This window comes from Prinia subflava, chromosome 20 (genome assembly GCF_021018805.1).
Source record: "Prinia subflava isolate CZ2003 ecotype Zambia chromosome 20, Cam_Psub_1.2, whole genome shotgun sequence".
Classification (NCBI taxonomy): domain Eukaryota; kingdom Metazoa; phylum Chordata; class Aves; order Passeriformes; family Cisticolidae; genus Prinia; species Prinia subflava.
The window spans coordinates 8148098-8154097 of record NC_086266.1 but is presented as its reverse complement, the minus strand read 5'-3'; positions in this window follow the sequence as shown (position 1 = coordinate 8154097).

Here is a 6000-nt window from a genome sequence, read left to right as displayed (position 1 = left end):
CTAAGGGGGCCTCTGTCCCCCCAGCAGTCCAGGGTATCCTAATTCTATCAACAGTCCATGGGATCTCAACATCACCCAAAGCCCATGGTGTCCCAGGCCCATCAGCATTCCCTGACATCTCGATCCCACAGCAGTCCATGGCATCCCAATCCCACCAGCAGTCCAGGGTATCCTAATTCCACCAGCAGTCCATGGGATCTCAATGCCACCAGCAGTCCACGGTGTCCCAATCCCACAGCAGTCCATGATGTCCCAATCCCACAGCAGTCCAGGGTATCCTAATTCCACCAGCAGTCCATGGGATCTCAATGCCACCAGCAGTCCACGGTGTCCCAATCCCACAGCAGTCCATGATGTCCCAATCCCACAGCAGTCCATGGTGTCCCAATCCCACAGCAGTCCAGGGTATCCTAATTCCACCAGCAGTCCATGGTGTCCCAATCCCACAGCAGTCCACGGTGTCCCAATCCCACAGCAGTCCATGATGTCCCAATCCCACAGCAGTCCATGGTGTCCCAATCCCACAGCAGTCCATGGTGTCCCAATCCCACATCAGTCCATGGTGTCCCAATCCCACAGCAGTCCATGGTGTCCCAGTCTCACCAGCATTCCATGGGATCCCATCTGCCAGCTCCTGGCAGACCTTCAGAGCAGGTAGGACAGGGAAGACACTTTCCCAAGGTTGCTTGACTCTTTCAGAGCTGTTCATTACTTGTCAGGTCCCCTTCCTGCCTTCCCTGGTGACACCCCCTGGGTAGGAGGAAGCCTCATCCAGCTCCATCCTTCCTTCCTCTCCATTCCCCAATGCTGTTGGCAAGGCTGGAGCTTCCCTCTCCCGGTGAATGGCCGTGGTTACTTGTGAGGTTGGGACTGGCTGTCAGCCAGTCCCAGCCCAGCAGAGGGATCTAATGGCCCCGGCGCCAGGCACTTCAGAGGCAGCAGAATGTGGGTCATCAGTGACGACATCTCTCGGAAAGGTGGGGGCGGAGAAGACAGGGGGAAGCCATCATTTAAATTTGGAGAGGAGCTAACTGGAAATTTGGGCCATCAGGAGAGTAATGGGCCGAGAAGAAGAACTGGGATATTAATAGAGCTGGTTTCTGTAAGAGCTGGAGCAAGCAGGACATGGACAACCACAGGAAGTGTCCTGGCAGGAGCAGGCTGGGACCCCAGGGCACCAGGAGCATCCGCTTGGATTTCCATGCAAAATTTCTCTCTGCATCCCAGAACTCCAGCAGGCCTCTCATCCTGCTCCACACCTCCATCCCCCTCCATTCCATCCTGTCTGCTCCTGCCTCCCACCCACAGATATCATCCAAGAAAACCTCAGAGAAACCCCAGTGGGTTCATGGGGGCCTCTGTGGAGCTTGGTGTGGGCCCCACTTGTCCCTCCCTGCCCGGCTGCTGGTGTCATCTGAGCCCAGATCCTTCCATCCACAGCCCCGAGGGGTTTCCATGCCAAACCCGGTGGATGCAGCATCCCCACCCAACTTTTGGTTGCCTTTGTAGATGAAGATTTTGGATGGCCTCTGATTGCTCACTGTCTGGGAGCCCAGGAGGTTCAAACTCCACTGTACCAACCTGCTCTGGCTGTCCCTGCTCCAAACAGGAAATTGGGCTGGAGGCCCCCATGTATCCCTTCCAAACCATGGAATCCATGGATGATTTGGTTTGGAAGGGACCTCATAGATCACTGACTTCTCATCCCCAAATCTGCACCTCCAAACCCCTTCAGAGGGCAAAGGACCTGCAGACACAGTCCCTTGGTGAATTCCCTCTTCCCAAGGGTCTCTGTTTCCTGTAGGGGTGGAAGAGCTGCAGGAGCTGAATATGGATGAGGAGGGCAGGGAGAAAGGCAGGGGGTGTTCCCCTTTTTAAATATTTACCGTCCCAGGTGGGTGATGTGACATTTCCTACCCTCCAGGAATTCCTACAGACTGGCAGAGTTGCCCAGAGAGGAGCAAGGCCTCTGTCCCAGCCTTGTCTGAGCAGCAGAACCTTGTCCCCAGGCCACAGGTGCCACTCCCAGGGCACTGAGTGTGCCCATCTTGACACAGAATCCCAGGATCACTGAGGTTGGAAAAGGCCTCTGCAATCATCGAGTCCAACCTGAGACTAGTCACCACGTTGTCCCCAGCCCAGAGCTCTGAGTGACACTTCCAGGCATTCCTTGGACACCTCCAGGGATGGGGATTCCACCACTGACCTGTGCAGCCCCTGCCAAGGCCTGACAGCCCTTTCCATGGAGAAATTCCTCCTGATGTCCAACCTGAGCCTACCCTGGTGCTGCTTGAAACACTAAAAATTGAAAGAACATGATAGGCTGCAATGAGCTGGGACTATGAATTTTTTGCAGATACCTCTGCTCTGGAGCCCCTCTGTGTCCTTCCCAATCCTGTCCATCCACATCCCCCTCACCATCTTCAGTCAAGGTCTGACCCTCCTGTGACTGAAGGACAATTCCTGTGAGCTGGGGCCAGGATCCAGCATCTCCAAGCCATGGAAACATCCTTGACAAGAGCAAAACCTGCTTTTCCTGCTAAAAAGCTGAAGAAAATGCTTCCTGTGAGGCACCAACAGAGAAATTTGGGCTTCTTATATAAAACAAACCCACGGCACGGGGGACAAACCTGTTTTCCAGCAGAAAGTGCACATTCCCACCCTGAAAGTGGGCTAGAGCCAGCCCAGATACACAATGGGAAGGACTCACGTAGTGCCTGGCTGCAGCTGCATTTGATACCCTGCGAGGGCTGCGGGAGCATCAGCCCCAGCTCCTTCCCTCGCTCAGGCAGCCCATCAAATATTTACTGGGCTGCCATAGGCAATTACATTAGAGGAGATAGTTAAACACCCCCTACCCCAGGGCACCCCCCTGCAATGTAAATCAAACAAATTGGACTCTTTTCACAATTGACACACACGATTTTACTTACTGTAAATAATTTAGTATTAAAAAGTCGAGCTACACTTTGCCCCATCTGGATTTTCTTTTCTCCCTCTCTCTCTCTCCTGCTCTGCAGAGCTGCGTGGACTCCAGGTTCCTAATGCAGGAGATGGAGTGCAGGAATTTTGCTGCCTGGGTGAGCTGTTAGAAGATTCCCATTTCCTAATGGAAGAAACCACACTCAGGAAACCTGTGAAGTTGCCCATTTAAAAGCGGCAGAGATGTTCCAGCTAACAAAGGATGGGAAGGATGCCTCCCTCCGGAAGGAGTTGAATCTATTGCTGGTTGGCATCTCCTGGGGTCGCAGCAATCTCCTATAAAAGTTGGCTGAATGGTTGCACTTTTTAATTAAAAGCCATCTTTCCCGATTAGGCTCAGTGGGGTTTTAATAAGGATTTTTACAAGCTGGATCTGTTGGCCAGCACAGATTGTCTTTCTCCTGCACCTCAAGTGCGAGACCTGCATTAAACACCCTGCTCTGCTGGCTGGGAAGGGATCTCATCCTCACCACGAGCTATTCCTGCATTTTCCTGCAGAAACAGGCATTTTGAAAGTGTGATTTTTCAAACCATGCCTTGGCACCATGGATGGAGGGGTTCAGGAGCTGTGTGGATGTGGCAGCTGGTGTCAGTGGTGGCCTGGCTGGGGCGTGGTTGGACTCAAGGATCTGAGAGGAGTTTTCCCACCTCAATGATTCCATGGTCCTGTGATGTCTGTTCCTAATTCCAACACAGAATTTGGCCTCTGCTGAGTCTCCCATAACGCCACCACCTGCTACCTGAGGTGTCACGGCAGCCTGTTGAGGTCCTGTTCTCTACCCCACACCAAGTTCAATTCAATTCAATCCTAATGCCACGGGCTGTCTCAGGAGCAAGCCAGACTTTAATTGAGTTAAAAAGCTCCTGGGCCTGGATTTTCCATTCCATTCCTGCACTCCATCAGCCGATCCATCCCCGGTCCCAGTGCACGGACCTCTGGCAGGTAGCACCACTTACACATCTCCTGACAGAACCAATTTTCATCACAAAACACCCGTTCCAATGAGATCGAAGCATTTAATCCGCCAACATCTTAATTTTGACGGATGGCTCTTCCCCGGGGTTGCCACAGATGGCTGTGGGCTATGTGGGATATGCTGTGCTCATCGGAGCCACAGCCTCGGGACAATCCTGGCAGAGCTGGGATCCTAGGCACTGGGATGGCTCCTGGAGTCAGACCTTGGGGCTGAAAACTCCAAGTGCACCAGGAATTCACCGTTTTTGGCTACTTCCACCAGCTCAGGCCCTGGGCAGGAGCACAAGGAAAAGGAGGGGAGGGAAGGACCAAGCGGTGCAAGGCTGTCCATGCCCTGATGCCCTGATTTCTGCATAACCCCACATGACGTTTCCAGGAGCAGCCCCGATAGCCAGGGCAGGTGGGAGCTGTCCTTAATGTTCCTACCCCCACTTTGGGGTGACACCCATCCTGGCCACCCACCAGGGTGTCCCCCACTGCTGGAAAATGCATCTGTGTGAGGCTGGGGTGGCTGAGCCGAACCTCCCCTGATGAGAAGAAAGTGGCAGCGGTCACCTGGGGACAGAGCCATCTCCAGCCAGCCCAGCTGTCTGCTGGGGATGCACAAAGTCGTGTCCCTTTTGCAGGACCCTCTCCCGCAGCCCCGGAAAGCCTCGTCCCCTCTGCTCCACGCTGGAGTTGCTGGAAGCTGTTAATCGCTGCCCGTGGGTTTAATTGGGAGCGAGAACACACAGACCCCATTAAAGCCCATGAGGGTGCCAAGGGCTCTCATTCAGGCACAAATGAAGGAGCAATCAAACCCACTTAGGTAATAAAAACAGCTGGAGTCTGCAGGCAACTGCCTGAGGCACCGAAGCACATGGCAGGCAGGCCGGGCCTCTGCAAGTCTGCAGCCAGCCCGCTCTGATGGAAAACACCGGGATCAGGCGGCGTGCAGGGTTTTAGTGGTTGTAGGCAGGGAGCCAGACAGAGAAATTATGGGTCATCCTCAAAAAGCAACGGAGAGCTGGAGCTGCTCAAGTTCAGACCTCGCTGGGGAGTGTGTCCAGGATTGTTCTTCCAGGGGGAAGCCCCTGCGCATTGGCTGTGGGGGTCATGATTTCCATGATATTCTTGCCCTGTTGGATCTTTTGCCATTCCCTTCGACAATGTGAGGAGATTCCTGGCTCTTCATTTCTGCACAGGGGTTTGTTTCAGAAAGGATCCCCAAAGCCTTACCAGGCTGGGGTGCCAGCTCTTAACCTGGAAGCTGGACTCACCCTGGAAGGAATTTGTTTTCCAGAGACTCAGATTATGAGGGTCTTTGTTCAGTGCTTTTGTTTGGTTTTGTTTTAATAGGAAGGATCCTGACTTTCCTCTTTTTAATTCTGACTCCAGTGAAGCATTTCCTGCCTCACGGGGGTTGCTGCTATGGATGGGTGGGAGAGGTGAGTATGGTCAGTTCCAGGTTTTGGATCAGTTGGGGAGGAACACTGGAACAAACATGTAAAGGCTACAAGGAGCATTTCAGAGCTGTTCCATCTTAATCCAGAAAGCCAAAGCAGAGCACTGGCAGTCCCCTGGAAGTTAATCCTGCTCCTTGGAAGTGCCAATATTCAGAGTTGCCCAGAGCGAAAGCAATAGCTGTGGAAGTGTTTGAGATGTCTGTGATTACCCCTGCTGTAGAAACCTCTCCTTGTTTGGTGCTTCCACATCTTTGCCCATCCTGGCTGAAAGGGGGGAGGGTTTTCCTTGATTTTCCCTGTCCAGGAGGAGCCTGGTAACTCCTGACTCAATCCAGAGATTCGATATGGAGGGCATTGCTCCCTTCCCTTCTGGGACCAGCCCACAGATCCACAGTGTAGGAAGCAGCAGGAAGATGAGTTCATCCATGGAATAGGACTGGGAGGGGATTCCTGATGTCCCTGTGGTGTCCTTGTGTTTTAGAGTCAGTGCCAGGGTGCCCAGAGATGCGTTCGGGGATCCTCCCTGAGTGTCCCTTGCTCAAAAAGTTCATTGTCAAGATAAAATTCAGGGCAGGACATTCAGGGGTGTGACAGGAA